Raw genomic sequence first — 22,022 nt, 5'->3', positions numbered from 1 at the left:
AAATGTTTCTTTTTGCTCTGCAAACCAGACCTCCACAGCTTTCATTACCTCTTCGTTGGAAGAAAATTTACGACCTTTTAAACTTTTTTTCAGTTGAGGAAAGAGATGATAGTCGGATGGAGCCAAATTTGGTGAATAAGGGGGGTGTTCTAGTAATTCAAACCCTAAATCACGAATTATTTGCATGGCAACATGAGATTTGTGTGCAGGGGCGTTGTCCTGCAAGAACAAAACACCTTTGGATAGCTTTCCGCATCTTTTCTCTTTAATTTTTTCCCGTAGAGTGGTCAGTAATGTTGAATAGTAATCTCCGGTTATTGTTCTACCCTTATCCAAGAAATCAATCATGTTTACTCCATGGCAATCCCGAAAAACTGAAGCAAGAACTTTCGACGGTCTGATAAAATCATGCCATGAACTGCATCGATATTTTCGGGGCCTGACACAGAAACTAGCTTTCCCGATCGGTCATCATCTTCAATGAAAAATTTACCTATTTTGAAGCTTGCAGTCCAATTTTTCACGGTCGCATATACGAAGGACATTGATCACCAAGGGTATCAAGCATATCTTAATAAATCTGCTTACCTCTTAACCCCTTTTTTTTTTCTTTTGACCTCAAGAATCTACTGTTAAAATATTTGTACGAACTTCTTTTTATCTCATGATCAAGATCTGGAATATTTTGCGCCCAAGGTTTAAGCATGGCAGTGCAGTGTTGCAGAAGAAAAGCTTGAAAAAGTTTTTACTGCGAAAGGCCTACTACAATCTCAACGAGTTTCTTAGTGAAAAATCCTTTGAAGGACTTTAATTCTGTTTTTCGGTCTTTTCTGGTGATATGGAATTTTTCTATTTATCATTGTGTTTTTTTTTTCTCTCTTTTGTGATGTGATCAACATTTTGTGATTCTTAGATCAAATAAAGGTTATCTATCCATCTATCTATAAGGTAAGGATGTCTCTGTAAAACACCGACAATTGGGTCTTTTTGTCCATTTAAACCAGAGAATGAAATTCAAATCGAAAAATTAACTGTTCCTCCCTCCAACTGGCAGGACGTATTAACGAACCACCCCATTTTCGGCGGTTATCCATCTCCCAGCTCCTTTCCCCGGGAAGACCTTTCTGGGAGTCACTTATCCCGCAATAATCGTGATTGCCGTTGCCTCATTTCGTCGAAGACATAAATTTCATCCGGTCAGGACCAAGCGAGGCCCTCGGTATTGGCCTAGATGCCGAAATAAATCGGGAGAATATAAGGCATTATCAGTATTCACATAAAAACAAATGGAGGAAATCTTGAGATAAATCACTTCGAGTCATCTGGCCGCACTTTTACCCCAAGTCCGTTGATTTATATAGGAAAGTACAGCGGCTAATAAATATTTACGGGCCTCGAAAAAAAGTTACTGCTTGCAGAGCTGTATTCCGCGCAAAGCAGACCGCCGCCTTTCGCAAAATTGAAAGGGAAACTTTCGAAAAGTTCCCTCACAAGGCGAGCGTATAACAAAACTAAATAAATAACATTGGTCAGCTGGGATTTCGATACCAGGAAGCTGGTTCTATTGAAATAAAGGGGGAGAAAATTACGGATTCAACTCTTATGACGCTAGATTGGAAGTAATTTCGAGAATAAATGGTTCGGGGAAAGCCTGATGTGTTTTTGTCGGAGTTTAATCTCCAACGAAATAAGAATGCGCAAGCTGCTCCTCTGCTCTGCCCAGTTGTCTGAGTTTTCGAATTTTCTGGCCTAAAATAGTCGAAACATTCGCTCGGACTCCTTGAGTCCTTGATGGAGAATTCATGGCCAAAATCAGCTCTCTTGTGTCCCCCTCATGTTCTGTCAAAGTCAGGCAAGCAGTTCCTGTCAAATTCACGTTTTGCGATCTGCTTTGGTTCCATCCAAAGATTGTAGAGTGGAAAGATGGAAAACGAAACGACCAAAGTGATGTGAGAGCCATTTCGTGTTTCAAATGTGTTACTAAGGCCCTAAGTGTGCTTGAAATATCAATTTGATGACCATTTTTTAAAAAATGCCTATGAAATTTTGTAAGACTTAAGATGACCATTTTGATCAAAGAGGTTTTGAATATTTTGAGTCTCGTACCGCGTTTTGTTTATCTAGCTCCTTCTAGTTGCTGATTATTGAATATTTTCCTGTGATTTCTTGGTGAAAACCTCATAATATCGTTCGGAAATTATTGAATGGTGAAGAAGTATATCGAATAAAATTAATTTTTCGGAATTAAGTTTCTTACTGTACTAAGAAAAATGGAAATATATTGAAACTGGTATCATGTGACTAGGTTATTCTTTGATTGCTATTTTCAGTGTTCCGAAGTGGATAAAGCTTTCAGGACATAAAGACAATGACTTGAGCAAACACTATTGACTGTACAATGTGCAGTGAACATTTTTCTGCAAGTCATTTATTAAGAACTGTTCATTAACGTAGGTAAATTGTTGTTTGCAGGGAGTATGAAGGGCCCATTTAGGGAAATTTATTATTTTTATACGTCCATTCAAAGATTATCAATCGCTACTCCTTTAATAAATTCAGAAATGCAAAGGTTTTATTGATTTCGATTTGTGAAACGAGTGACTGTCAAATGGTTGTTTGGAAAGTCAAAGTTTTATGAAATCTGTTGTCAGTGTTTTGTCTATTCATTAATCAACTCGTTTTAGATTTCTATGGTAATCAATCTGTATATTGTGTCATATCATGAAGAAATCTCAAAAAAAAAATAGACTATACTCTGGTTTTCCAAGACCTAAAAGTTTCGTGTCCAAAAATCTGCTTGAAAAGTTCTTGCTTCAGTTTTTTGGGATTGCCATGGAGTAATCATGATTGATTTTTTGGATAAGGGTAGAACAATAACCGGAGATTACTATTCGACATTACTGACCACTCTACGGAAAAAAATTAAAGAGAAAAGACGCGGACAGTTATCCAAAGGTGTTTTGTTTTTGCAAGACAATGCCCCTGCATACAAATCTTATGTTGGCATGCAAAAAATTCACGATTTAGGGTTTGAATTACTAGAACACCCCCCTGATTTACCAGATTTGGCTCCATCCGACTATCATCTCTTTCCTCAACTGAAAAAAGTTCAAAAGGTAGTAAATTTTTTTCCAACGAGGAGGTAATAAATAACAGCTGTGGAGGTCTGGTTTGCAGAGCAAGAAGAAACATTTTTTCTGGAAAGGTCTAGAGACGTTGCAGGTTCGCTGTAGTAAATGTATCCAATTGAGAGGAGAATACGTTGAGTAATAAAATATTTTGACATTGAAATTTTGTGTGGTTCTATAGTGGGCTAAGAATTTTTCAATATATCCTCGTATAGCAGATGACCAATTACCATATACTTTTGTGTCCTAGTCAAGGCTCCATTTGTTGTGTTATAGCACATCCGATAGCGTATTTCATCGATTTCAATTGATTCCAAAGAATGTCCAGATGAAAACTAACATCCTGGTCACAAAATAAAACAATACTTGTTTTCTGGTCTCAACAAAGTCGAAAACAGAAAACTGTTATTAAACAGTTTTCTTTATTGACAGTACGTTTTCAGCGCCATCTCACTGTCAAATGTGGCAAGCACAGGCCGAAATAAAGTCGGTTTTTAGCACTAGAGATATAAGGGCGTCTCCTATCTTTCTACTCTATAATCGGAGTACTTTGCGCCATCATAGATCATAGATTCTCCGAGGCCTCGGTGGGTTCTTGCCCCCCAACAACTATTTCTATATTCCGCGGCATTCTGTGGTCGGGTCCTGCCTTCCCGGATCCCCGGGGAAGGCAGCAAAAACGGCAGTGGAGACGGCAGCTAAAGAATGAAGTGGCTCCTCGATACGTTCGGAATATGAAAGGGCAGTCTGGTCATGTGAGCCGCAAATCATCTAGCGGAATTCCTAACGCACCCGCTTCCTGTGGGCATAAATCCGGGGCCGCCGGATTCGCCAGATTGCCAGAATGGTAACACTGACAGGCACACGGGACCCGCTCAGGACCGGCTGACGGCTTTTTGCCCACGAATTACCGGTTTGATGGATCGCATCCGCTTCCAATTACGGTTTCGAACGTACGGGGCGAATTGGTCTCGGCCCTAAGGCAGGAGATCTCGGAGGAATCATCCCTGCTAGTCGTGGAATGATGGAACACTTTCGAATTTTTCTTATTTCCAAACGTACAAGATGAATAATAAGTGCGGAGCAGTCATGGTCATGAAGATGAAGAACCTTCACTGGAAGTATACGAGGATGTATTGATATCTAGTTAGACTAGACCAGTTCCATGCGTAAAAGAAATATTGCGTTACCATAGTAACGAACATTAACTCATTAGAAGTGTCAGTGTGAAGTTTGAGGTCAAAAAAGTAAACCAGAGTTACGGGATAAATTAAAAGACAGAAGATGTCCACCGAAATTGTGAAAATCGAAAAATTGGAGCATCGAGCCATCATCAAGTACCTGTATTTAAAAAAGTTAAGAGCTAAGCAGATTTGCGAAGATATGCTTGATACCCTTGGTGATCAATGTACTTCATATGCGACCGTGAAAAATTGGACTGCAAGCTTCAAAAGAGGAAAATTTTCCATTGAAGATGATAACCGATCGGGAAGGCCAGTTTCTGTGTCAGTCCCCGAAAATATCGATGCAGTTCATGACATGATTTTATCAGACCGTCGAATTAGGCTAAAACGGATATCTGAAGCACTGGATATTTCATACGAACGCGTTCATCATATGGTTCACGTCAATTTGGACATGAGAAGAATTGCTGCAACATGGATCCCCAAATGCTTGAATGTTGACCAAAAGCGTGCAAGGGTAGAAGCATCGCGTTCGATCTGTGTTCGATTTGAAAACGATGTAGACCGAATTGTTACTATGGATGAGACTTGGGTACATTTCTACGATCCAGAAACAAAGCAACAATCGATGGAATGGCGACACTGTGGTTCTCCAAGACCTAAGAAGTTTCGTGTCCAAAAATCTGCTGGAAAAGTTCTTGCTTCAGTTTTCTGGGATTGCCATGGAGTAATCATGATTGATTTTTTGGATAAGGGTAGAACAATAACCGGAGATTACTATTAGACATTACTGGCTACTGTACGGGAAGAAATTAAAGAGAAAAGACGCGGAAAGTTATCTAAAGATTTTTTTTTTTTTTGCAGGACAACGCCCCTGCACACCAATCTCATGTTGCCATGCTAAAAATTCGTGATTTAGGGTTTGAATTGCTAGAAAACCCCCCTTATTCACCAGATTTGTCTCCATATGACTATCATCGCATTCCTCAACTGAAAAATAGTGCAAAAGGTCGTAAATTTTCTTTCAACTAGGAGGTTATAAAAGATGAGGAGGTCAGGTTTGCAGAGCAAGAAGAAACATTTTTTTTTGGAAGGTCTAGAGATCTTGCAGGTTCGCTGTAATAAAGAATGTGTTGAGTAATAAAATATTTTGACTTTGAATTTTTTTTTTGGATATTTTACACCCAGTGCAATATTGTCATATGATACTTTTCACATTTTCAGTGTGATTTCAACTCAACCGGTCCTAAATTGGACAAAATTCTTACTGTCCGATTTTGGGTATAAATGTATAATGAAACTTTATGTAAAATTTGGACCTTTTTGTGTGTTGGTCTGTACAAATGTCCCAGGAGAAAGTCTTTTGTCTTTTCACCTAGCAAATCTCGACCGCTTTTCATAATAACCAAGAAAACTCTCCTAAGGGATCAAACAAAAAATTCCACCGTCACCGTAAAACAAACAAGAATTTTTCCACGGCGAAAAAATCCCGCGCTACTCCTGATTAATTCATTCTTCGCCAATTAACTTCAGCACAAGTTTATGAAGGACTTTCCGTCTCTCCATCACGAAAAATTCCACAACTCCGAGGCCCACATTCGCGAGGGGTCCGTTTTTAAAGTCTTCATGGGGAAAGTTTTCAAATAACCGAATTCTTCGGATGTATATTTTATAAGAGGCGAGATATCCCCAGAGAAGGACAGCCGGGAACGGCGGAAACGGCAACTTAAATATTAAGTCCGAAGTTTCGGAAATATTTCAGTGGGTTAACATCGTCCCCCGAGAATTTATATCGTGTACAATGCGTACTGCGGGGGGCGCTATCTGTTGTTATTTATACGGAATAAATCTATTCCATAATCTGGCATAAGGTCACCGTTCTCGACCCGCTCGGGAACAGGGCCGTACTCCGATCCGGCACATGTAACTCAAACTGTAAGACGCAGACTACACTTTCATGATTTGAGTACACGTAGTTGGGAACACCGACTACAGTGGGCCGAGGATCAGCGCAACAGCCAGTTGAAGATTGCTCCTGATAGAAATGGAGATTTCAGTGGTCGATTCAAAAAGTATGATGTCAATTGCTAAGGAAATGTTCGATCAATTCGACCCAAATCTTGAGACTGTTCACAGTTCTCGAATTGATATGCACATGTTGAATGTCAGTATTGTCAGTTCGATTGTTCTGATAGGAATGGAGATTTCAGTGGTCAATTCAGCAATGTGTGATATCAATTTCTCAAAAACTGTTCGTTGCTTCTGAAGTCTGGTCATTTCAAATATTTTATACTGACCTGAGTATGATCTCTCATGAAATAGGAATTCATTCATTGCTGTATCTACAAAAAGACTCAAAAACAAAACTATAGGTGCGATCAAATTATAATTTCTTAGGGCTACTTGCGACTGTGTGACCTCTTGTGACTCAAGAGACCCAACCGTGACCTACAGATCCTTCCACACTCTGAGGATAGTCACCAACCAGATCTGGCCGCCGCTGTATTCTTTGCGAGTCTCCATTATAACCGTGAACCATAGACCTCCACTGTGACCTGTCTAACGCTAGTTGTTCCCAGTTATGATTGGCATTAACTGATTTTAGGGATTGATGCAGTATATCCTTAAACCGCTTATACTGGCCTCCTGGTTTCCGGGCTCCCTCTGTCAATTCGCCATACAGAGCTATTTTGGGGAGTCTTGTGTCTTGCATCCTCAGAATGTGGCCGTTCCATCTGAGTCGGGCCCTCGTTACTTGAGTCTCAATTGCTGTACAACTCGCGCGTTGCAAGACTTCTGGATTTGCAACTTTGTGGAATCATGTGATGTGCATTATCTGTCTTAGATGACGTTGCTGCGTCTGTTCAAGCTGTTTAATATGTCGCCTGTAGGGCGACCAGCTTTCGCTTCCGTAAAGAAGCGTTAAGAGGACGACTGCTCTGTAAACAGCTGTCTTGATTTTCAGATTGAGATCGTGATTTTGAAACACTCTGACCTTTAGCTTTAAGAATGCCCGTGATGTCGAATTGATGCGGTTGTGTATTTCCGTGTCCAGGTTAGCCCTAGTATTTATGAAGCTTCCCAAGTATTTGAACTGCTCGAGCTGTTCTAGAGTTTCATTCTTGAGGCTGTTTGAAGGCTTTCTGGCGGACTTACCAGGATTTTGTTAAGGAATAGAAACTTCTAAAAGAATTGGTGTTGAAGTGCCCCTACCCAGTGCTTGTTTGGACCTAGATAATCCCTGTAAGTAAACTCGACAAAAAGTTACAATAAAACCGAGGATTGAGCGTTTGCTGAACTGGCTTTCTGGTCCATATCTCTTGACGGACGATATCTGGGATCAAAAACGGTGAATCGGGCATGCCCGTCCACCGTCAGCCAGTCCAATCGACCGGGAAAAATCCACATAACATCGCGGCCAAACGTTCCCGTTCTGGATGGAATCTCTTCATTTCCTTTCTGTGTTTCAGCCATCGCAAGACAACGACTGTTTAGAACCGGGAAATAAGCCCGTCCGAATAGTGTTTGCTCGATCTATTCATTCCGTTTTATGAGGGGAATTTTCGCACAACTGGCCTATCGGAGTCTAAACATCTCTTAACCCCTGTTCTAATGGCCTTGCAGGAACTTCGAATCCCGCCGCGATAATAAAGGATCCAGATAACGGCCCGGGATCACCAGCCACCTTCATGCTGTACCGTTACATACTTACCGGTTATTAGACGGAAATTCAGAGGATGGATCAGGGATTAAACAGGACTTTGTGTTGGGTAATTGCCATCTATCGACGGAGATCAGAAGAGGCTTGCAAAGTACATCATTCTTTCGCCAGATTCAGTAACATGCCAACCGAGAATGTGGTGTATTGGCAGATGATGCCCCTTTCTTGGGTATTATTTCTTAGTTACTCTGCATATACTCACCGTTATTTAGAAAATCAACGAGGGCTTGGAAACGCCCTGGTTCAAAATTGAATTTTCTTCGGATGAATGGATCGAATTGTATCATATATGAGATTCTCCGAGAGTTTGCCGAGGCTATTTCATCCCTGTAGCATCGAAGATCTATTATTCTTCATTATTGAGATGCGATGTTTTATCGGCACGGACAGGATCTCACGAAATGTTCGTGAAACGTAAACAGATATCAGAAATCAGGTTCGGTTTAGGGGAAATCACGACTTGGGGCCATTCCCTGGCCGTTTCTTCACACGCTCTGCCACAAGATCTGTAGCATTCATCGAATGGGTGGAACAACTCTTCATGGTGAACTCAGGCGGCCATTGAAATATGTATAGAGGTTGGGAAATATATAAAATATCGTAAAGAACTATCTACGCAGATATTTAAATAGGAAATATGACTAAATGACACCTTCTGAAACTGAATATGGTCGAATGTGTTCCTACAATGATGTTTAAAAAAAATTCGACGTCAAGTAGGCTATGGCTATGATATTCCCTATCTACACATAATTCTTAGCTTCTTAGGGACTTCAGGATCGAAATCAGGATCATTTACGATGATCCTGTTTATATAGAAACTAGGGAGCAATTTAATTCTTATCCCTTGTTCTTATCAAAATTTCTGAGCACTTACTAGTGACCGAAGCCTCAACATTAACGACAAACTAATCAACTGCAAGAAGTGTTTTTCGAAATTGAATTCTTTGGTATGGAATGTGAGAGAAATTTTGAACGCAGCAACTGTTCAGAAATGCAATTTGAACATATTTTCAATTGAAATTCTTCCATAACGAAAACCAAACAGCAGATATTTAGGATTTTCATAAATAAAATCGCAAAACCTCCAACTGCCACTCAACACCTGGTATTCCACATTCTTGAGTGAGATGCCACTCTCCTTAGTGCACCCAATCAAGAAATATCTCTCTCAAAATTTAAATTTACCAGTCTTGCTGAAAGTTTAAAGTGGCCACCCTGTAGTTATACAGTGAAAAACATCGTTCGAATTAGAAATCTGCATTTCGTAACACCCAAAAAAGTATAAAGTATCTGTGAAATTTGAAAAATTGAGTACCTACTTTGGCTGAATACAACTCTACAACTCCAACTTAACTCTACAACTTGAATTTAATTTTGCTTCTCCAGGGGTAGCACAGCTCACAATGAAAACTTGAAATAGCAGTATCTTTTTGTCGGAAAAAATGGTATAGGAAAAAGTGCTTTTTTCACCTGAAGAATCTACTGTTAAAATATTTGTACCAGTCGAAGATTCACTCTGTATAACCAGAAGTGCGAAAATATTTTAGCTCAGTAGAGAATTTCGAACAATATCACAATCCCAATTTTCAGATTTCAAACATGTCCAGTTGTCCATAAACGTCTAATAGCCACTCGAACTCGGGACACCCCGTATATCGATTCATTATCGAATGGAAATGGGGGAGCCATCCTCCCTTAGATGAAAGCTAAACGACTCAACCCCCAGCCACCCTGATTCGACCGAAATTATCGAAAATTCAATAAACCAACTCCCGTCGTCGTCGTCGGGGCCAACTACCAAAGTACCCATATTTCCATCCCTTATATATAATTTAGGCCGAGAAAACGTGGAAATTCCCATTAACCCTTGAATCCTCGACGGGATAGAACTCGATACCGACGCTGAAACAGGTCCGATACGTTAACTTTGGAGGCCATAAAGCATCCTTCTTAACTGGCAACCTCCATCGACAGGATGAATGGATTCCATCTCAGGTTACGCTTCATTTGTGCGAAACCCGACAACCAACCGGTCCTCGACTAGGCCCTTGCTTGATAGAAATGCGAAATTGGACGGAATGTGCCCCCTGTCGGCCGTTCTGCCTTTATAGAAAACGCTCTATCCACCACCAGGTGATAGAAAAGAACGTGCAGCTCCTGTGACGTAGCGACGACGATCATTACGAGCAGTAATCAGCTGCCGCATCAGCTGGATGCAATAAGAAACGGCATGGGCGTAGGTAGAGCTTTCGGCGACAGGAAGTCAGGGCCAAAGCTTGCAACTGACGTACCCCTATGATCGTTTCGGTGTCTCGAAAAATAGTTTGGGTCTTTTATAATTCACTCTATGACAGCTATTTAGAGATGGCACATGAAAAACATTTTTTAATTCGTATTTCCGTTCAGGAAGGAGCTGTTGACGTGAAATGAACAAATTAAGAGAGGATCAGGCTTCAAAAGCTCATTTAAAGACCTATCAATGCGTCACTAATAACATCCACAGGGTGTTCAGAGTTCAAATTCAATTGAAATTCCTGCAGACTCGACGTCAGGTCACAAACTAGATGAGATAGGCTACAAATAGACAACAAAATGATCAAAATCGATGCACACCTTGAAAAGTTATTTTGAAATTAATTCCAGGAGTGTATTTGCAAATTTTCACTATGATAAACTGTTTGACAAGAATTTCAAATTTCGCAATATGTTCGGTATTGAAATAAATAATATTCCAAATCTTGCTTTTGACCGGAAGGGCATTTCAACCAGGTTCGGTCTTCCAAGTGATTCTCCTGTTCCTCAGTTGTTCGAGAAACGCAACTAGACCCTTATATTGGGGAATCATCTCCCATAGATACGAGGATATATTGAAAAATTCTTAGCCTACTATAGAACCAAACAAAATTTCAATGTCAAAATATTTTTTTACTCAACATATTCTCCTCTTAATTGGATACATTTATTACAGCGAACCTGCAACGTCTCTAGACCATCCGAAAAAAATGTTTCTTCTTGCTCTGCAAACCAGACCTCCACAGCTTTTATTACCTCTTCGTTGGAAGAAAATTTACGACCTTTTAAACTTTTTTTCAGATGAGGAAAGAGATGATAGTCGGATGGAACCAAATCTGGTGAATAAGGGGGGTGTTCTAGTAATTCAAACCCTAAATCACGAATTTTTTGCATGGCAACATAAGATTCGTGTGCTGGGGCGTTGTCCTGCAAAAACAAAACATCTTTGGAAAGCTTTCCGCGTCTTTTCTCTTTAATTATTTCCCGAAGAGTGGTCAAAAATGTCGAATAGCAATCTCCGGTTATTGTTCTACCTATATCCAAAAAATCAGTCATGATTACTCTATGGCAATCCCAAAAAACTGAAGCAAGAACTTTTCCAGCAGATTTTTGGACACGAAACTTCTTAGGTCTTGGAGAACCAGAGTGTCACCATTCCATCGATTGTTGCTTTGTTTCTGGATCGTAGAAATGTACCCAAGTCTGCTTACCTTTTTAACCTTTTTAATACAGGTACTTGATTATGGCTCGATACACCAATTTTTGGATTTTCATAATTTCGGTGGACATCTTCTTTCTTTTAATTTATTGAGTAACTCTGGATAATTTTTTTGACCTCAAACTTCACAATGACACTTCTAATGATGTATTGTTCGTTGCTATGGTATAACGCAATATTTTTTTATGCATGGAACTGGTCTAGGCTAACTAGATATCAATACATCCTCGTATATCAGTGGTTATTCGTTAGAAAATAGGATAAAACGTTGCTTTCACAATAGAGTTTTCACAATGAAGCACCAACTAATAAAATTCTCTATAATAACGTATTCACCTGGCTTAATTTTTTCAATTTATTTTTTTTCCTTTGATCCTTACGTTATGTACGTATTGCGAAGGTCTTCTAACAGCGTTATCATTTTATTCTCGATTATACTCGTGGAATTCATAGAGTCACAAGGGGTATCTTCCCCCCTCAACCGTCACGGTGTTCCGCCCATGGTCACGCATGCCTCCGGCAAGCATACATCTCCTTCCTACAGAGTGCCATCGGAAGTGGGTGAATGCAATGGGAGGTAACGTGTGGCATTTGCAAAATTAAAACTACCATATGCCGTTTCGATGAGTTTTCACAATAATGTTGCAGTCAGATGTAGCTTTGCGTTTAGGGTTGAATGCGTATCGGAAATGAATAATAATAATGGATATTTAGACATTCCGCAGAATGGTATGTGATACACCTTTGCTACAGGGGGGTTGCTAATAAGCTGAAAACATACCAGTCACTGAAAGGAGTCTTATTTGCGATCGTATTGTGCTCGCATGCGATCTATTTTGCGGAAGTGACCCTATTGTATTTTTGAAACAGATAAGAGTTTTCATATGGCCGCATTTGTGTTTACGTTTTCGCAGTTGGTACGGCGTTTTGAATAACGTGGAAGGGTGCCGATTTTCGACCCTAATTTTGTACTCCCGGTGTGCGATTTTATTAACGAACGTATGGACATCAACCAAAATGATTCTACAACTCTCTCGACAACATTGACGTCTTCTTCAAACTTCAACGTCTCGGTTGTAATTGTAGATTATGCGTCGATCATCTAATGATGGTCATTAATACTTGATTATAATGTAGTATAACATTTGTGTATTTCCAACCATCATGGTAGTGGAGTTTTTGTAATGATCCATTCCTGAAATATCCCTCCAGAGTGTTTCTCTTTTGGCTTCTTCCTTCTCCAGAAACTCTTCCTTATAGGTGCATTTTCCTATACCGTATGTAAGTAGCTGACTTAATACGTCAGTACATATATAGGGTGCGTCTTTGACTCCTTCAAATATTTTAACAGTAGATTCTTGAGGTCAGAAGGAACACTTTTGTTCTCTACCATTTTTTTCGGATCGGCTCGGTTTAAAAAATACAGGCTGTTGAAAAACCATAAAATATGTTATTTTTAGTTCTATTTCACAAACGGTTTTATCGAATGACATGAATTTCGGAATAAAGGTTTTCATTTATTTGATAAATCTTTTTCGAAAACAAGATATCACCCACTTCTTCCAGTTTCCTCATTATGACCATTACGTACCATAAAAATACCAAAAATTCAAAGAACACAACTCTTGAAACTAAGGTGGACGCTACCTAATGAATATTTGAACATTTTGTAAAATAAAAGTAAATATTCTTCAAATTTTTTCGTATAATGCGCCGTTTTCGAGTAATTTGATGTTTAAAAATTAAAATGTGTGAAATTTGAAATATTGGGTACTTTGGCTGAATACAACTCTGTTTGAAAGATCCACAAAACTGTAGTGTCATAGATTCAGCTAGTTATTCCGAATGTAATGTCGTTTTTCCAGGGGTGGCACAGCTCATTCTGAAAACTTAAAAGGAAAAAATGGTATGGGAAAAAAGTGTTTCTTTTGACCTTAATAATCTATTTTTAAATATTTGTAAGAGTCAAAGACTGGCCCTGTATATTATTACATGTAGAGGATTTGCAAAATTCGTTGTCCACTGAGTGTATCTCGAGAACTATAGCTGCAAAAAAAAAACGGATGACACATTTCCTAGCTCTCTTCAGAGAAACAAAGAATGGTGAAAACCATAGTCTCCTACGATAATTCGTTTTTGAATTATTAGCAAAAAATAAGATTTCGACTATGTATTTCGAAACGTTCTCATAACTTTTTTGTCTTTTAGTTACAGATCTGAAATTTGAACCTTTTACAGGCCCTTCTTCGTAGAATCAAAACATTTTTTTTATTTCGAATGATTAGACGAACTTTCGTTTTTTCAAATGCAAACTTTTCTCGAATTTGTTATTTTTGAATTGAAAAAAAATCTTTCGACAGTAGATTTTACGTATAGAAATGTCCAAGAAGGTTCGAATTTCAGATCTGTAACTTGTAAAATTGTAAAATTCATGAGAACATTTGGAAATTATTAAAATCCCATTTTTGCTAATAAAGCACCATTCTTTGTTTCCCTGAAAAAGAATTCGGCAATGTGTCATCCGTTTTCTTCTAGCTGCTATAGTTCTCGAGATACCCTCAGTGGACAACGAATTTTGCCCACCCTGCACGCAAATTGACTAATTGAGTATGCCTGCTCTGAATAAGAAGGTGAAAACGGTCCTAAATTCCCAGAAATGCCTCGGTAAACCTTAAAACATCGATGTTCTGCGATAGGGATGGTAAAATATCGATGGAATCCCCCTTCCACTCGAAGCACTCATCTAAAGAGTAGTGACACGTTTTCGGCAGCACCTGGTAGCTACTTCCTGTACGCTCCTCAAGATCACCACGCTAGTTTATGTATTTCCGATAATTATTCAAGCCGCCTTTTATCTGGTCCCGATCAGTTCTTTGTTCGGCGCCGCCCACACACACGCGAAAGCTTCAAATTGGCCGTAGATAAAATCGCCGAATAAAATTGTTCTCTAGCGCGACCGAGGGAAATTACAATCAAGATTATTTCGGCGAATGATCCTCAAATACGCCGACTGGCAGATTAAAAATTCGTTAGCTGGTTTTACGTGATTCCTGCCGATTCCCGCACCGCTAGGGGTCGATGGAAAAGTTATCCGCACTTTTCAATCTCGGCGATTGGATTTTTTTCAGTCCGCGCGCCATCAATCAGTTTCGGCCCTCCGGTTGCGTGGATTCGGGCGGGCCGAGGGATAGGTGCTATTCGATTATTGTTTTCTGATTCGTGTCTACCGGAAGAGGTGGTTGGATACAGGGTGGCACTCACGAATTATTGGCCTGTATACTCCATTCACTTTTATTATGTTGCGCATAAAATTTGACATTTCACTCTGTATAATACGAAAATGTGAGGTTATGAAGCTTGTCAAAACATTTTTGGGTTTTAAATCAACGCTATGTTGCCCGTTCTACGTAAAAATCTCAGTAATTACGTATTTTATCACAATGTCAAATCTCTTCGGAAAATATGTGACGAACGTAATTGAAGTTTATACAAACTGATTGAAGGCATACCAAATCCAGTTATTTGCATGGAAAATACAAGAGATCACTATAATATCATAATATGCACTAGCTTGAGGAAAGTTAATGTTCGTTATCTTCTTTGGCTAAAGTTTGAATAGGTTACATCAGTTGTAGATTTCGAAAATATTAACCCGAAGATGAAATGCATATGATGCAGTGGTTGGGAATGGGTATCTCCCGAAGAAATTAACAGATAATCACAAGAATGTTAAATTCTTCAACAAAAATCATCTTGCATCAATGGAAGTAAAAGGAATTGAAGGAAAGTTTCAATTCAAGATGAACTTCACCTTTGAACAAAAATTTCACACGAATAAATAATTAACAGGACATCTGGCGCATATTTGTGGCTGTTAATCTTAATACATTGATATAATAATAATAACTAGGTTTTATTGGTACCTTAGGACATTTACAATGTATAGGACAAGTCAATAAAAAATAGAAAAATCAATTTTCGGGAACTTATTCTACGATGACATTCATCGAAAATCCTGTAGTAAACTTTTCGCATTAATTCACTCAAACATAAAATTCTCAAATGCCACAACTTTTTTGGGTCTCCCAATAGAAGGAAATTCTTTGTCATCCTCTTCATTCACAATCTTTCTGAAATATTCAGCTGAAATATAAGTCGTTTAGATTCAGATGAAACATTATATAAATTCACTTATATTGAACATGTTCGCTACGGTCTGACGTTTTGTGGATTTTAGAATATCAGGGTATAACTATTCGAATGAGCTGACCTGAATTTTCAATAGCACTTCCTGAAACCCTGTCTCTTTTTTTCAATCACTTTCGGCATTTTCGTAATAAAAATTAATATTAGTTGTGGCAACGGCGTTATGACATTAACGACATTTCATGAGTACCAACCTTAGTCCGTTCTAGTTACAAAAACTTGAGAAAATTATTTCATGGCCAACCGACTGCTAAAATAAATGTGAATGGAGTATATACCTGTTTTTGTAGGGGCCAAATCTGGAAAAATGATCACTGTCAGTTTCACAAATAGTACTTGGCATGGTCTCGCATTGAGAGAGAATTTTCGAAGGGCCCCCGTACCACGCAAACCAGCAATTACGCAATCAATAAAATCCCTGAAGCGAAACTATCGCCCACGAAACGTCGACATGCTACAGACACCGTTCTACTACACTGGTTTCTTTCCCGAAAGCGATTATCACTGTTTGTGATCCAGAGGAGTTGTAAACATCACCCCGATTTTATTTAATTACTAACTGAGCACCGTAATAAGCGTCAAACAATGCGAGAACAAATGGAAATTTATTCTTCATTCCTCCACTTCTCGCTTAGGTGTGAAACGTCGGGGAAACGTCATCGAAAATATGATTAATTGAAAAAAGTTGATGGTTCCGCGAAATGCGAGCGGTATGGCGTAGAAGATTGGGGCTTTGGTCATGCCCGAGTCCAAGCAGACTTTTACAAAATAATATACAAAAGAATACTCAAATTTATAGGTTTTCACTCTGTATTTTGTTGCAGATTACAAACAAATTGAAGAAAACCAGAAATTAATCACTTTACATTTCACTACCTTACGTCAACTTTCTACATACAGTCTTTGACACATATTTTAACATCAGTAGATCCTTGAGGTCAAAAGAAACGCTTTTTTCCATTACCATATTTCAACAGCCTGTATCTTTTAAGTCGAGCCGATTCGAAAGAAATTGCAAAGAAAAAAATTGTTTCATTTCACCTCAAGAATCTACTCTCAAAATATCTGTACGAGTCAAAGACTCTATAATACATGTTTCTAACTTGAAATGAATTTAGTCAATCAAAGAAATTGATAACAATATTTTCCACATCCCTTTTTGATGACATGGAAAATCCCATGCAATTCAAAGAGCCCTCTGTGGATTTCGCTAGTTTATAACGACTAGTATCTCATTCGACAGTACTACTGCTTGACGTTTTATTGAAGTGAAAACTAATGACAACACCAGGAGCATCAGGGAACTATAACGCGTAAGTTCGTTATTCCAAGAACCTCAGTCAGAGGATAAGACCATCTGAGTCATCAATCACCATCAAAACCAATAAAAATTTGAATTGAATTTCAAACGCGCCATTAAATACGGCGATAACAGAAGTTTCATTATTAAAAACCCGTATACACGGGCGTGCATATGGTATTCGCATGCATACAAGAAGATGTAAAATCTATTAGCTTTCATCCGAAAAAAAAAAAGAGCGACAGCATCGGACAGTTGACATATGAGTCCGTTGCCGCAGGTTTTCCTGCCGCCGCTTTTTTTTTTGCCCCCGAGGCATTGCCCCATGCTATACCAGCACGAAACATATCAATTCACTGGTGGAAGACACAAAACAAGGTCTGCTTCAAACGTGTTTGCGCTCTCGAAAGGTAGAGCTTTAAATGCGCTGATTAAAAAAGGACTACAAGGCGATGCCTGCTTCCCCTGGTTCTGGATGTGTGTATGGTGGCTTAGTTCGAACTTTGACAAGATCAGAGAGCCCGTTTCGAAACGTTGCCTCTGTTAAGCACTGCGATACGATATAAAAGATAAGCACTCGTTTTCGAGTTGACTCAGGGCCGTAGATTGGGAGTCCACAAACAAATTCCTGATATAAATATTCATTTGTGAGGAAAATACTCTGGAACAAGTTCGGAAAAATGTTTTTCCATTCAAACATTATATTTTGAAAATTAATTCCATTTTTGGCTTGGCTGTACTTATATTTTCTCTTTCCAGTTAAGTGCTCGTAGGAAAGTTGACAGTTTATATGAATTTCTTTTGGGGAAATCTTTCGGTCTTTTAACTGCCAGTGGAAATGTTATACTGAAATGAATAAACTGCTCCACAAGAGTTAGGGATACCGTATTCAATCGTTTTTAAAAGTATGTAATCTTCGAGAAAATCGCTGTAAAATCATTTAAAACTCAATAACAACTTGAATCGATCCAATAAAAATCAGTATAAGACATTTCGTCAATCTGGTCACCTTTTTTCTGAAGTTTGGTTCTTTGCATATGCTTCATGTTTTTATTATGAAATGAAGTCAATTTATCAACGGCTTCGATTTGAAACGAGTTTTCTGAAAAAGCCAAGACGTAAATTAACAAACGCTGAGGCTAATAGGGCTATCGAATGCTACAGGATAGCCTAACTCAGGTTGTTGTAGCGGAAAGGCTCCAAGTCAGCCAAAATGTGATATCTCGACTTTGGAATAGGTTCAGGGAGACAGGTTCCGTGTTGGAAAGTCCAAGGCTTGGTGGGCGACTAAGAATAACACCTGCTCAGGATCGTTTCATCACCGTTTCGGCGAGAAGAAACCCTATATCTACGTGTAGAATGCTACGGAATACTCTTCAAAATGCAGATGGGGTCCAAGTTTCCATCGAAACCATCAGACGACGTTTGAGAGAGGTGGATCTAGGTTCTAGACGTCCATTAAGAGGAGTTCCATTAACAAGTGACCATAAGCGTCAAAGACTGGAATGGCCAAGGCAACATATCAATTGGAACGATCAATGGTGTAGTGTCCTTTTCACTGATGAATCAAGATATGGACGATTTTCAGATTCTCGAAGAATAAGGGTATGACCAATCCCACGCATACCCCGTAATCGTCGCTATGTCCAAGAAGTCCATCCATCCGAGGGGGTGCTATTAGTGAAATTTCTAGACGATAACGCTAGAGCACACCGTGCAGCCATAGTTGAAAATGCCCGCGAGGAGCTTGGTATTCCACATTTACCAATACCTCCGCACTCACCAGATTTGAATTGGATAAAACATGCATCGGATATGCTCCAAAGAAGATTAGATAATCATCAACCTACCCCAGAATCCTTAAATGACCTGAGAGAGCTTCTGCCCCGTTTATGGAACCAAATTCCTCAAGAAATGTTCAACAACCTCGTGTGTAGTATGCAAAGAAGATGTCAAGCTGTTATTGATGCCCGTGGAGGCCATACATTGTATTGATAGTGTTAAAATGCTTGAATTCTCTGGGAATAAAATTTCGTTATTTTACTCAATTTTTCTCAACCATCCTGTATACGCTGCAGACCTACAGGCTAAAATTAATTTGCAACTTAAAATCATATCAAAATGAATTTTCATCACAAAAATCTTATTTTAACTAAAATTTTTTGCAATTTAAGTCAATATCCCTAACTCGTGTGGAGCAGTTCATTTCAAATGGAAACCTACTGATTCCCCACAATGATCCCAATAATAAAGATTTGTATGTTGATTGGAACACAGTCCACGTTTCAAAAATCCAAATATCGCTCTTAGATCTCATATAGATCATATCTGGACTCCTCTAGAGTAATTATACCAAATAAAACAAATAACCATATAATTAAACGCTAGATTGGAAACTCGAACATGATCCAGCATTCTAGACCGGCGACCTTCCATCCAATAATCCAATTCTTTATGCCTATCTCTCACATTTTATCATTTCTCATGAGGAATCATTACAGACCCATAATTATAAGGACATCAAATGCCATCTACCCGTTCATTATTAGAGGCAGGACAGGTAATATGACGTAAAGATCTGAAAGAATTCTTCGAAATGTTTCAGGTTACGCATAAAAATAACGTATGCATAGTCTGAGTCACGCTATGGTTGCTTCTTGGTCGGATGGAAAAAAGTTGGAACAATCTCAGGTAGCCACAGACCATGGAATGAATATTCCTCGCATTGTCCGGCTCGAGAGGAACGATTATCAAAGACACAATGGGAGGAAAACACGTATTTAAGATGTTGATCGTTAGTAATTGATTGAAGAACTAAATGGTTTGTATTGTATCACGAGATCATTAAGATTGGGTGGAATGCACTCCTGGAGGCTTACAACTCTATCGAATTATTATTATCAACATTATTGTACAGATCGTTTAGAGCTGGGTCGAAACGCCCAGGGTGGGCAGTACTTTGATCACTTGTAACGAATGAAATCCCCATGAAATCTATGAAATTTAGAGATTTCTAACTAGAAGGATTACTCTTTTATCATATGTATAAATTTTAGCTCTACGATGATTTTTCTGGAGATACGCGGTTAGAAAGTTGACCTACGAAAAATCCCCAAAAAGATGGTGTCAGTTAAAACTTCCTCAAGACCGAACGGTTGTGGCGGGATGGATGAAATTCTCAAATTTATCACTAGAAGAGTTGCTCTTCCAGAATATGTATCACATTTCCATCTACCGTTACTTTTATTGGGAGATAAACGACTCGAAAGCTGACTTTCGAAAAATCCTCAAAAAGATGGTGTCAGTTAAAAATTCGTCAAGACCGAACAGTTGCGTCGAAATGGATGAAATTCTCAAATTGATTACTAGAAGAGTTGCTCCTTCAGAATATGTATCACACTTTCATCTACGGTTACTTTTATTGAGCGATAAACGACTCGAAAGTTGACCTCCGAAAAATTCCCAAAAAGATGGTGCCAGTCGAAACTTCCTCAAGACCGAACTGTTGTGGCGAAATGGATGAAATTCTCAAATTGTTTACTAGAAGAGTTGTTCCTTCAAAATATGTATCAGACTTCCATCTAAGGATACTTTTATTGAGAGATAAACGACTCGAAAACTGACCTTCGAAAAATCCTGAAAAAGATGGGTTCACTTAAAAATTCGTCAAGATCGAACGGTTGCGCCGAGATAGATGAAATACTCAGATTTATTACTAGAAGAGTTGCTATTTCAGAATATGTATAACATTTCCATCTACGACTACTTTTATTGAGGGATAAACGACTCGAAAGTTGAACTACGAAAAATCCTGAAAAAGATGGGTTCACTTAAAGATTCGTCAAGATCGAACAGTTGCGCCGAGATAGATGAAATTCTCAGATTTATTACTAGAAGAGTTGCTATTTCAGAATATGTATAACATTTTCATCTACGGTTACTTTTATTGAGAGATAAACGTCTCGAAAGCTGACCTTCGAAAAATCCTGAAAAAGATGGGTTCACTTAAAGATTCGTCAAGACCGAACGGTTGCGCCGAGGTGGATGAAATTCTCAGATTTATTACTAGAAGAGTTGCTCTTTCAGAATATGTACAACATTTTCATCTACGACTACTTTTATTGAGGGATAAACGACTCGAAAGTTGACCTACGAAAAATCCTGAAAAAGATGGGTTCACTTAAAGATTCGTCAAGATCGAACGGTTGCGCCGAGATAGATGAAATACTCAGGTTTATTACTAGAAGAGTTGCTATTTCAGAATATGTATAACATTTCCATCTACGACTACTTTTATTGAGGGATAAACGACTCGAAAGTTGACCTACGAAAAATCCTGAAAAAGATGGGTTCACTTAAAGATTCGTCAAGATCGAACGGTTGCGCCGAGATAGATGAAATACTCAGGTTGATTACTAGAAGAGTTGCTTTTTCAGAATATGTACAACATTTTCATCTACGACTACTTTTATTGAGGTATAAACGACTCGAAAGCTGACCTTCGAAAAATCCTGAAAAAGATGGGTTCACTTAAAGATTCGTCAAGACCGAACGGTTGCGCCGAGATGGATGAAATTCTCAGGTTTATTACAAGAAGAGTTGCTCTTTCAGAATATGTACAACATTTTCATCTACGACTACTTTTATTGAGGGATAAACGACTCGAAAGTTGACCTTCGAAAAATCCTGAAAAAGATGGGTTCACTTAAAGATTCGTCAAGACCGAACGGTTGCGCCGAAATGGATGAAATTCTCAGATTTATTACTAGAGGAGCTGCTCTTTCAGAATATGTATAACATTTTCATCTACGACTACTTTTATTGAGGGATAAACGACTCGAAAGCTGACCTTCGAAAAATTCCCAAAAAGATGGTGCCAGTTGAAACTTCCTCAAGACCGAACGGTTGTGCCGAGATGGATGAAATTTTCAGATTTATCACTAGAAGAGTTGCTCTTCCAGAATATCTA

Source organism: Coccinella septempunctata, chromosome 2, assembly GCF_907165205.1.
Source record: "Coccinella septempunctata chromosome 2, icCocSept1.1, whole genome shotgun sequence".
Taxonomy (NCBI): domain Eukaryota; kingdom Metazoa; phylum Arthropoda; class Insecta; order Coleoptera; family Coccinellidae; genus Coccinella; species Coccinella septempunctata.
The sequence above is the reverse complement of the archived record's forward strand: the minus strand, read 5'-3'. Positions refer to the sequence as shown.